The 12,362-nt window shown below is 45.2% G+C and overlaps 1 protein-coding gene across 2 annotated transcripts in view; it reads left to right on the top strand.

Annotated features, from left to right (window-relative positions):
• Positions 1–33: 33 nt before the first annotated feature.
• Positions 34–12,362, top strand: part of wasf1 (WASP family member 1) — a 60,208-nt gene continuing 47,879 nt past the window's right edge. For both annotated transcript variants that reach the window (XM_084560071.1, XM_084560070.1), the window contains exon 1: positions 34–157. The gene's annotated coding sequence lies outside the window, so the exon portion shown is untranslated. The remainder of the gene's footprint in view (positions 158–12,362) is intronic.

Genomic DNA, 12,362 nt, shown 5'->3' with positions numbered 1-12,362 from the left:
CTCCGCCGCCGCCTCTTCCAGCAGGAGTACATTTGATATCAGGGACAGTACAACCATGGATCCGAGCCGGGGATTTAAATTCTTGGACACGGTGGCACGCTGTGCTGCTCAGTGAGGATGGGAAGACAATAAGGAGGAGTTTTAACAAACGTATCAGGTAATTACATGATTATTATTAGTATTATTATAGGAACATTGTGTACTGCAGGCAGCCGTGTTTTTTTTTATTATTATTATTTATTTAACTTGATAATGTGACTTTTAACACCGTTATCCCGTCGCGTTTCAACACAAGCTGCAACTTAACAGCCTTAAAACCGAGTCACCGTGTTTGCAACCCGGAGCTGCTCGACTAATAACGGTCCTGGTAATTCAACACTGCCTGGCCATCACTGACTCCCACATTAACCCCTGTATACAGGTAATAAATGAGGCAACGCTGAGATTTCAGAGTGGTTCAGAGCATGAAAAGTAGTAATAATGTGTTTATTTGCGGGTAAATAATGGGACAGGTTTGTAACGGGACTGCCGGGTGATTAAATTCCAGCTCCACATCTGCATGAGCTCCCGCTGCAGCGTCTTCTTGACACATTCAAGAATATCATGTTGGTGAGAAACCAGAGGGCAAATATTTGCAGTAACCCCCCCCCATAATAAACAACCTCCTGCGACCTCCTTCTGCACACACACACACACACACATATATATATATATCGTGGGTTTTAATCAACCTTCAGGTTACGAGAGCTGCAGTTTCTTACAGTAGGATTAACCGCTGGCATCGACAGTTATTATTTCCCCCTCTAAGAATGCATTGACTTGCCTCTGCGAGGAGGATAGGGGCTGGGGTCTATTCCAGCCAGCTTGGTTTGCAGTCATGGGGGATGGTAGCCTTCAGCCCAGTAAGAAAAGAAGAAGAAGAAAAAAAAAAAAATCATGCTTTGTGAAATTTGAAACCTTCTTTGTACACTTCTTCAAGTGCAACAAGAAGAGAAGAGCGGGCACCAGTAAAACAGTGTGTGTGTGTGTGTGTGTGTGTGTGTGTGTGACTCCACTAGTGCAGCGACCAGCTCTTATGGTGACAACTTGCAAAGGCATTATTTTTTTGCATTGCATTGCACGGTGCCAGCTCGTGTGGTCACGGATGGTATTGGGTGAACACATTTTCTGCAAGCGTGCCCACATGCAGACGGATGTGCTGCAGGTCACTGTCGTCTGCTGGGAAGCAAGCGGCTCCGCGTTTCCGAACGCCGTAGGGAAAGTAAGGACGGCTTCCAGTGGAAATTGATGATCAGCGATGAAGGACTCACCTCTGGAAACGTCGGCTGCAGAGCCATTGATAAAAAAAATAAATAAAAGCTTGTGCAAGCAGCTCCCACACTGAATAACTGAGGCTAGTTTGCACCTCTTATGTATTCAAATTACAATCGAGCGTTATGATGATACATGACAGGCACACAAGCTGGGGTGTGGATGTCGTTTAGGCTGAAAGTCAACGGTTTTGCATGTTTTGGCTGCTTGATAATGAGGAGTTAACGTATCCTGGAGTCAGTTCGGGTCAGATCTTTATTGAGGAAGATTCTTTCCTTCGTCCATTGTCTGGATTGCGATGCAACGAGATCAAGAAAACTGTCGATTTCAAGGCAGCTGAACAGACGATAACACATGAAGGAAGCGTAAAGGGAAATGTATAGGATGCCATACGGGAAAGCACCTCTGACTCCTTTGACAAAGCAGACAGAGGGCCCTTGCAGCTGTTAAATTTATCAGTCAGCAACAGCGGCATCCAAGCTATCACATGACCGAGTAGGAGCTATAGGCTAGGTTTCCATAACCGCTCAGAGGGACTGCACATGCACAGAGAACGTTTTGGTTGAATTTAAAGTTGGCACAATCCTCAAAATGACATTTTCAGAAGCGGTGATCAGAGTCTCCCCCGCAATCCTCTTGAGTGGAGGTGTGCTGAGGGATGGCCACAGTCAAAGTTGCTGTGTGCTTTGTGTTTTGAAACTTGCACGAAAAAGGTAAACGTGTAAAAATTGTAAGGAATCTGTGTGGTAGGTGCTTACCTTACTTACCTGGTCGCATGGTCTTACCTACCTACCTACCGGTGTATATTCCCAGAATAGGACAGAACATATTGCCGGTTTATCTAACGCTTCTTGCAAACTTTTTTGCTGCAAGCGATGACATTCCTGCGCAGTCTGCACTTCTCATGTGTGTTACAGAGGCCCTTGTGATAGAACAGATTTGGCATGCCTCCCGTGGAGGCTTTTGGGCCTCTATTATTTGTTGACATTGCTCTGATCTTGTGCCAGTCTCTGGCTTTCTCATGCTAGCAAAAAAAAAAAAAAAAAAAAGAAAAAATCTCCCCTTCTCGCTTTTGTCTTCCTCCTCAGAGGTGGAGAGGGGTGGTAGGAGGACACAGAATAACATAATGAAAGAGTTTGCAGAGAGAGAGAGATAGAGAGAGAGGAGGAAAAAAGATGATAAGTGAAGGCCGCCTGGCATGAGGAGGAGGAGGAGGAGGAGGAGGAGGTAGGAGGAAGGTGGGCCGGGGATTCTGGGAAAAGCAGAGAGAAGCAAGAGCGAATGTGCGTTCAGTGCCCCGTTTAGTGGAGCCACGGACAGAGCCCCTATCTCCCAGCTGTTAGGATGCTCCACAGGGTCTGGCACACTGGAGCTATTGTTCTTCTTCTTGGCCGGGCCCCGCAGCTCTATAATACCGCTTCTGTCCGCAGGCTGAACTGGTCTGACAGAGAGAGACACCAGGGCACAGTTTAGCCTGTCTGACTGGTGCTCCTTGTGTCTTACTACCGCTGCCTCCGCCACCTCTCAGGGGTTTGGAGCGACCGTCATCTCTGTGCGTCTTCCTGCTTTCCTTTTTAGACCTTTTCATTATGGGATACTGCCCTTGCTCTCTCTACATCTCCTTTGTTATTTTTAGTGATGCATGATAACTTTTTTAAAAAAAACGATACCGATAACCGATAACTTTCCGCTTCCAAAGGCCGATACCGATAACCAATAACTGATAACCGATAACATACACGAGGAAGACTAATGAGCAAAAGCCGCGCTGGCGTCCTCATACGCCTTCAAAACCCCATCGAATCGATGGCTATGTCTCAAATGACTTTTCATGTTCGAGGTATTAAAGCTGGTGCTGATTTTTCCACCTCGTGGCACTTTCTTTAAACATTTATTGCAAACAGCCAGAGAAGAGTCATCCTCGGAAACTTTGAAAAAGTCCCACACCACCGCCACCGCCGCCGCCATGTTGTTTGTTTACAAACGTATGCACGTAATGGCAGCTACTACCAAAATCATGACCGAGTTGACGAGTTGTTTTCCGACATGAGGGGGTATTTTAATGATTTTTTTCAGCCAGAATGTTGTTTTTCCGATTATACCGATGCCACTTGAACGCAGCATTCACTTCAGGCCGTTCAGGTCTCACGTGGGAGTTGGAGCGATTGATTAAAACAACCACTCACACCGCAGTACTGACAAAAATATATATTATGTATTATCGGGGCCATTCGTTATGATATCGGACTTATCGGAATGACGTCATAATTTCCTAGTTATTTTATTACTTGTAGGGATGCACCGAAAAATTTCGTCCGAAAACGGAAAATGCACTTTTGGGCCATTTTCGGACAGAAAATTGCTGCAGTTGTTGCTTGCACCATCACAACATCCTGTTTCGGCTGTGTTGTTTCGGCGATAAATTTTCACGGCCGAAACAACACAGCCGAAACAGGATGTTGTGATGGTGCAAGCAACAACGGCAGCAGTTTTTGGACTTTTATCGCCGAAACAACACATGCAAACAACAACCGCAATTTTCGGCCGAAAATGACCCAAAAGTGCATTTTCCGTTTTCGGCCAAAAATTTTCGGTGCATCTTCGGTGCTAATTACTTGACTTTACACTGGAGGCGTCTTTCTCTTTGAAAATCAATATTTACCTCCTCTATAGCTGTGCTGTATCATACAGAAAATGCTTTGTTTCTTTTCACCCGCCTTGTAGTATTTAATCCACCTAAAGTAGTCATTATGGCTATCTCTGGTTGACTTGGTATCACTGACTGAAAAAGACCCGTCTGACGTTCAGAGTTTAGACACGACCATAATCAACGAACCCAGTCTCTTAATCTTACTCTGTAATACCCCTTCTCCTTCTCTCTCTTTCATACTGAAAGTACCTCAAGCAGTTATTTTCACCCCTATGTTTTCTGTCTGTTTGCTTTCATATATCTGTACGCCACGTCTGCAGCGAACTAGTTAGTCTGCAGCTCCTCTGCTTTAATAATATGCAATACTTCTGTCACTCACCACATCACTTAAGGCTCAGATAAGTTTTAGAAAGGATTTGCCTTGCTCTTTTTTTTTTCTTCTTCTTTTTTTTTTTTATATTTGAGCCTAGCTGTATTTCATATCTGTCAGCTGCAGCTTGGAGAATAAAAAGGGTACGCTCGCGCACTCCGGCTTTAAAAATCATTTCATTTGTTTGAGCGGAGAAACCAAAGTGTCTCAACGGCCTGTGGAACGGAGCTGATAACACGCTGTCAAAACAACAAAAAAACACTGTATATAGGAGAAAGGTTGAAGGCCTGTAATGTTAGCTTGAAATATTTTCTCGACCTCCTGCTCTTCCTCACGGGCTGCAAACCGAGCGAAGAATCCCTCTCGACTCGTTGCTCGGGCCACGTATTTGGGAAATGGAGCACCGTGGTGTCCTGTGACTGACCTGGCTTATGCTGTCTGCTGAAAGCCAAAAATGAGCTGCACAATGGAGGAGACTGTGGACTGTGGATCGAGGCCACTCCCCTGGTGTCATGTGTATGTCTGGATGGTAAACGTAGTCTGATCCCTTTCTCGGGACAATGCAGATGAGCTCTAGGAGCGAACGGGATCTCCCCGGTAGCTTTTGGCTGCAGCGCTGACAGTGGGCGTGTACAGCGTGTTTGAGTGCTTGGAAGTTAAACCTCCATTTTAGGTCACCTTGTATTTTTCTACCGTGTTTATTATCGTCTCTAAATGCTGCCTGCTGACTTCAAAACGATCTCCGCAGCTGCACTTACAGCGTTTGAATAAATCTGAATATTCAAAGCGATGCAAAATAGGGAGCTCCACGTCTACGAGCAACACACAACATCACAGTGTACTCTTTTTTTATTCCTGCTTTGAATATCTGGGCGCTCTTTTCCTCTCCACTCTCGACTTTGTGTCTTCCGTCGCCTACTTCCTCTCTTCCACGGATCGGTACTTATTGAGCTGGGATGGCCAATACCCCCCCCCCCCCCCCCCCCCCCCGTCACTGTGGTCATGTTTCATGATTGATGGAGGCTGGAAAAACGGGAGGCGAGGCGCGTTTATCAAATCCGCAGCCCCAATCTCTCTTGTCAGGACTCGGGCGTCTGTGTTCAATTACAGACGCACTGAATTCTCATCAGGATTTTCATAAGCAGTCATTTTTCTTCATCGTTCCGCTCGTTGTGCCGCGTGGGAGTACAAGGTACGGGGAGGAAGAGGTAGAGAGAGCGAAAGACTGTGAAGGATTGGAAGCGTAAATGAAGTATAAAATAAAATATGGGCTTTTATTTGTCATGTGGCGCAATCCCTTTGCTTTAAATATAGCTCAAGATAGTGGCTGTAACATCCTCGCACCCACCTTCATCTGTTTCTCTACCGTCAGTAATGAAAATGTTATGAAAAGTAATGTTTAATAGAGAACAAGAGCGCCGGCACAGAAGAAAGTGGCGAGAAAAGAAAAAGTAGAGCAAGAGGGGAAGTAGCCTCTTAGCGTCCCGGGGTGTTTGTCCACTGCTTCGCAGCAGGGGTGGCAACGCACACGGGCGACCGCGGCCTTCAATTACGAGTCAATATTTGGCTGTTCATTTACACCTCACAGCAAGGATCCAGCTCTGCTTTGGATTTGCATGAGGCCCGAGTACAAGGCTCGCCTGATTTGTGCTGGATGCGAGCCCGGCAGAGGCTGCGAGTGTGTGAGCCGCTCCCCCCCCCCCCCCCCCCTTCCCTCGCACGCGAAGATCGGAAGTGCAGGGATGCTCGCCTTCCTTTTGTCTCCCGATAGCAAGCAGGAAATGCCAAATTCACTTAAATCCTCTGCCGCTTTAAACAGCCTTGCTCAGCGGCCACTTCATCTGTGTTATCTGCACTTATCGTACAGCCGTTCTGCCAGCTCCTCGGGACAAACCATTGCTCCGGAGCAGAGGTCAGATGGAGGGTAGGAATTACTTACTGGTGAAAGATGCATCTGCTAAGGACAGACGGTCAGTGGAGGGATGTTATGGTTCAGTGAATTTTACATGCCGCAGTCTTCCTCTTGCGTTCTGCGCTGTTTCAGAGTAAAGATGTCAAGACGCAGAGACGGTGGCTGTCGAGGACATCTAAAGTACGTTAACATTTCAATGAGATGATGATGAAATAGCCTGAGACGCCGCAGATCCTTACATAACTGTCTTTCATTTGTAGACACATGCCCACAGATAAGAGCGCATCCAGGCTACTGTTATGTAAGAACGGGAAGTCGTAGATGTATAGATAGAAGATGGGGATGTTTGCAGACTCTCGCGGTGTGCATAGGCATTGATTCTTCGTCCTTGATCTGCAGCTGTGTCTTTACTCATGTGTGAACGCTCGTGTATCATGCATGAGATCACGCGTATGCCGCTGCATCTTCGGTGTCACGTTGGCGCTTTCCACCAGACCCCAAGATGGCGGACGTAAGAACGTGATTCACCGCCCGAGAGGTCGGAGTGTAGCCTCCTCTTGACGTGACCACTCGCCAATGCAGACACCGCTGGCTATGCAGCGTCCCGACGCAGGATTTGCTTTGGGCCGAGAACACTTAATCAACGAGGATCGTGGCGGAAAGCATGTAGCGCTGACACTGATTTGAGTAGGTACTTGAAATGTTTTTTTTGTCATTTGCTAAAAACCAAACCTAGCACTTGCCATGGCTGGAGATTCTTTCCCTTTTTCTGCCTCAGTGGAATTTTAATTAGGGTTGTCTGGTGGCACTTGGCTGGTTGACAGTCGTTGACTGCTGTCTAATTTGATCACTTTGGTTCATTATGCTTTTGCCTTCACGTGTTCTGTCATTGCATTCCAGCATCAGAGAAATGCAAAAAATGTAACACTAAAAGATCTCTTATTTTATCTTAATTTGCAGTTGAATGAATCCAGACCAACCAGATCATTGTAGTTGGCGCACACCAAAAATGTAACCATACACTCAATGACCATAACTATTAAACTACTATTTTTACAAACTGGACCTTATTTCTTGCATAAAATACGATCGTTTACTCCACTTTTGTCTAATTTGCAGTCAGTCGGGAGATATTTAGATCTGCGTATATCCATATAGTGGGAGTGAATGGGGCACCGAAACGCAGCCACTAAATAACGCATTATCTGACCTGGATGATGTCATCTCTGAGCATGGGAAAAAATATTCAGCCATGTTGCAAAAACTAGCAGTTAATGCGTTATTAACTGCAAATTACACCAAAGTTATATGGGTGAGTAAACAATCGTATTTTATGCCAGAAATAAGGTCCAGGTTGTAAAAAACAGTAGTTCCTCTTTAAAACATGGTTTGTTGGTTTGCGTATTTCAATTTTTTCTTCCATCAGTGCATAAGGAGAGAGATGGACTTTACCGACCATATACCAACTACACACTTTAGATGGTGTTCAGACTGCTGGACCAAGTCAATAAATAACACTGAAATAGAATCTGAAACCAAGACAAACAGATTTAGGAAATCTCGCTCAAACTGTGTGCTACAGTCAGATACATGAAAAGATACTATATAGTGTGTCATATTTATGTTTTTTTGTTGTTGTTGCAGGCAGAATTTATTAAGGTTTTCCAGAGTCTTGTCGACCTTTTAATATGAGGTGTAAATTTAAAGTCAGTAGCGCTGTGATCAATTATTTAAGAGCCGTCCTAGAAGTTCGCTCAGAACACATTAAACATCCAGACTCATACTAGGGTGAGATGTGAAAGCAGGGCTACATAATTCCTACTTTCACATCTACACAGCTACATAAAACAGCAAAAAGATATAACAAAGCTGTAGCTTGACTGGTAAGGTCATTCAGAGCTTGTTTAAGTCCTCCATGGCAAGAGGAAATGTGCAGGGGATGTTGGGTGACGGCGTTAAGAGCTTACTGATCTTTAAATTAGGCAATTATTTCCATTCATTCCTAGCACTCCCTTTGTGGGCTTCACAATGTGAGATATAAAGCAAAATGTCATTATGGGCATGCACCAAAGAACTTTATCTTTCAAATGTCTGTGTTTGCTTAATCGCCCCTATAGCTGGTTAAATGCCAGAGCGGTGTTTTGGAGTTAAACGGGTCTGGCGTGAGCTGCCTGGAGGAAAAAACCATCCTCCTCCAGTGAAACAGTGAAGCAGCAGCAGCCCACATGGGTCCATCCTGAAGTGTAGGATAAGGTCAAAGAGTCATTTCATTATTGTGCGTAGTTATATAAATGTTAGCAGCGACTGGAGGCAAGAGCCTGGTTTACGTAGCCGGGCCTTAGGAGGACAGATAGGTGCTGACAGACTGGCCTGGCCTCACCGCTGGGGCTGCTGCAGAGACTTCGTTTTCCCCCCATCTGCCTCGCACCGCATTATTCTCCACGAGCTTCCTGTGTGTTTGTTTTCCGTCGTTTTCCTTTTTGTCTTTCTCACTCACTCCTCTTGTCCCATGTCTGCTTCTCTGATAATAGTGTACTTTATCCCTCTACGCTACAGTATGTCCTACTTTACATAAACCGGAGCTGCACATTCACCGCTTACAACGAGCGTAATGATGACTGCCAGTTTTGCGGTCGACATTATGTCTCAGTTGGACGTCAGCCGTGTCTGAAGGATTGATCCGTTTTATTTATTTTTTTAAAACGCAGCTTTTACAGTGAGTTCAGAGAAAGGTAACATTACTGCACGGTATAAGAGATGAATCAGAAGTAGCGGGGTAGTTGTTGCCTAGAGCTTTAAATAAAATGTTCCAAATGCAGCATGCATTAAACAGAGAGGGAATCTTTGCTGGCTCATTTCCCCAAGTGCTGCCTTTTAGATTAATCCAAGTTCCTTCATTTAGAATATTTGTTTACATACTGCCACTGAATGAACATCAGCGTTATTAGTCTAGAAGAATAACTGGCCTCATTACCTCCCATATCATACCCTTCTTTTTTTTTCTTTTTTTTTTAGTTAAAGGGGAACTACTGTTTTTTACAACCTGGATCTTATTTCTGGCATAAATACAGTCGTTTAATCACCCATATAACTTTGGTATCATTTGGAGTCGTTCAGGAGATAATTAGATCTGCGTATATCCATATAGTGGGAGTGAGTGGGGCACCGAAACGCAGCCTCTAAATAACGCATTATCTGCCGCGAAACTCATTCATTTCACCAATATTTTGTTATGATGCGCTAGTGCTATTCCCCATTGAATCTCAAAAAAATATTCAGCCATGTTGCCAAAAAACTAGTAGTAGCAAATTACAGGTAAACAAGCCGACAGCTGATGACATCATCCAGGTCAGAAGACATCATCCGGGGTCTGTAGGTCAATCTGCAGACCCCGGATGATGATGACAGGTAACTCCGGACTCAACGGAGAATAGCACTAGTGTATCATAACAAAATATTGGTGAAATGAATGAGTTTTGCGGGCAGATAATGTGTTATTTAGAGGCTGCATTTCGGTGCCCCAGTCACTCCCACTACATGGATATACGCTGATCTAATTATCTCCCGAAGGAATACAAATTACACCAAAGTTATATGGGTGAGTAAACGACTGTATGTTATGCCAGAAATAAGGTCCAGGTTGTAAAAAACAGTAGTTCCCCTTTAAAGTAACCCTCACATGTGTCCAGAATTTATATATCAAGTTTCACCTCAAAGTACTGCACGGGTCGTTGGTTCTAGTATGTCTGTACACCTCTGGTTGTAGCCCTGCTCCAAATGAGCCGTGTTCCTGTGTCTGGATGTGCTGCCCATGACCACGAGAAGAGCGGCACATTCATTTGAGTTGTGTGCGAGAGACTGACATTCAATCTCTAAGTGATGATTTTTCATGCAGAGAATTTTGTCTAACCTGTCTGGATTGTGAATTTGGCAGTTATTAAATCAGGATTTATTTTTTTCTGTGCAGAGCAGCAGCTTTGACTTTGAAGTGACAACAGGTAAAGGGCGGCATTTCCGTCTCTATTTAATGCTGTTTTGGTCGTCTGACAGCCGAAACTGAAAATATGTGATAGGAACAGCGTGTGAGAAAGACGTCCAGCGATTGCGCAGCGCTTCCTCTTGTCCTCCCTCTGTCTTGGAGTGTTCTAGCTTAGTGACGATATGTCTGCTAGTTGGTGTTAATCAAGTTAAAATAACACAAAAAAGTTGGATTGTTGTCTGGGCTGAAGGTATGTCTAAGGGCAGAGACTTAATGGTTGTGAGCCATAGGGCCATGACACACTGAGGCTGATGTTTTCCCTTTTTCAGTGATGGGTACAGACTATTGCCACCTGGTGATATGAAGAGGTACTGTCATTTCTGCTGGCCCAAAACATAGAGTATGCGCAAACTGGGCATTAACCGTTGTTCAAATGGGACTTATTGGCCCAAACATAGGCGACGTCGCAGTCGGACTTTGTCGTGGTAGTTGGTTGATGTTGGTTTGGTGTGTCCGTACCTTTACAGAAGTCCTGACGGCTTAGCAAAGCTCTTCACCTTCTTCACGATGCTGTCATGTTAAAATCTTGTTTGGACATCTAATGGAAACCAAGGCTCCTGGAGCGTCCTGACGGTTGAATGTCAAAGATGTATGCTCTCTCTTGTGGCAAACGGGAAGATGTGGACTGTTAGCAAGCTGAGTAGGAGTGTATCTAATTGCAGCAGAACTGAGAGCTCTCTTGGTTGTAGGACCGTGCAATGGTGGCCATGATTGACAAGGGCATGATGACTCGGATATCCGCATACACAGTCAGGAGTGATGAGGGGGGACGACAGACATGCCAAAGTCTGGCTGACCTGGATAGATAACAGAGAATCATGTGGAAGCAGAGATAACAGCCGCTATGGATTCAGTCATTTCGTTTCTTGCGTTGTTGCTTGTGCATTTGTACACTCACAAACACCAGCCTTAGTTAATACAGAAGAGAACACCGGGGGCTTGAAATATGCCCCTAGATAAGACAACAAAAAACAGAGAGACTACGCAACTGAGAGCTTTTGTACCTGCAGGGAAGAATTGGATTTTGCTTCCCTTTCAAGATGAGTCGATTGGAGACGAACAGGGATCCTTACAATACTCGGTGACAGCCAAAACCAAGAGGGAGAAAAGGGGCCAGAAAGGTGCTTTGTCTCCAATCTCTCGGTTCCATTGTCACCCGTATTGCCTTCCCCAGAGACAAGACGCTGCATCGAGTTTGATCTAATGGCCAAATCTATATGGACAAGAGGGAAAATGTGTGCGCGAGCGTGCCAGGATGGGAGACCGTATTGTGTCTCTCGCCTTGATTGTGATCCTCTGGACTCACAAACACCAGTCTACTCAGTCTCCCTCTAAATATAGCCAATTGAATCATGCAGACACCTTAAGTAACAGTCTGCCACTATCTAAAAACCTCTTCTCTCGCTGCTCGGGAAAACCGCCCGGCAGGCATAGTGAATCAGTGTCTTTATCATTATTCAATTTAATGGCGGAGTAAGTGAAAGACCTAAGCCTTGATTGAGTCTGTCTTCTATAGTGCTGTTAATACAGGACACATTTTGTCTTCTCCAGTCCCCCCCTCCGTGCCCTGCAGAGATCCATCCTTTCCTCCCCACCCCGGCTTCCTTTCTGTTTGCACGCGGAGAGTGTTCACCCTTGTAGGACTTGTGAGTGCGTGGATTTCAGGACTACGTGTGGGGGTGTGAGGTGGAGGCTGATGGGGGTCATGGGTGGTGGTGATATGTCACGTGACACGGGTCATGTAATGCCTGCAGCTGACCTCCTGACCCCAAATGGGTAATGTTGTTTCTATAGATAGATATAAGGCCCTGAGGACAGTTGGCAGCCTCCGCCGTCTTGCTTGCCTTGCCATTGTGCCCATGTGTGCGCTTCAGAGTACCTGTAAAAAAAAAAGCAGTTTTGCTGGAAAACATATGACAACTTGACAGTGCCAGTGAGCAATCGCGATTCTGCAACTGTAGTCGCCAATTTGTTGTGAACTAGTTTCTTGTAGCGTGACCAGTTTTGTGGCTTGGATGCAAGTTTTGTTCCTAAATTAAGGGGATTTTAATTTGACCCGATGATTGCAGTTGCGTCTGTA

Source organism: Chelon labrosus (genome assembly GCF_963514085.1).
Source record: "Chelon labrosus genome assembly, chromosome: 14".
Taxonomy (NCBI): Eukaryota; Metazoa; Chordata; class Actinopteri; order Mugiliformes; family Mugilidae; genus Chelon; species Chelon labrosus.
This window is presented reverse-complemented; position numbering and strand designations above follow the sequence as displayed.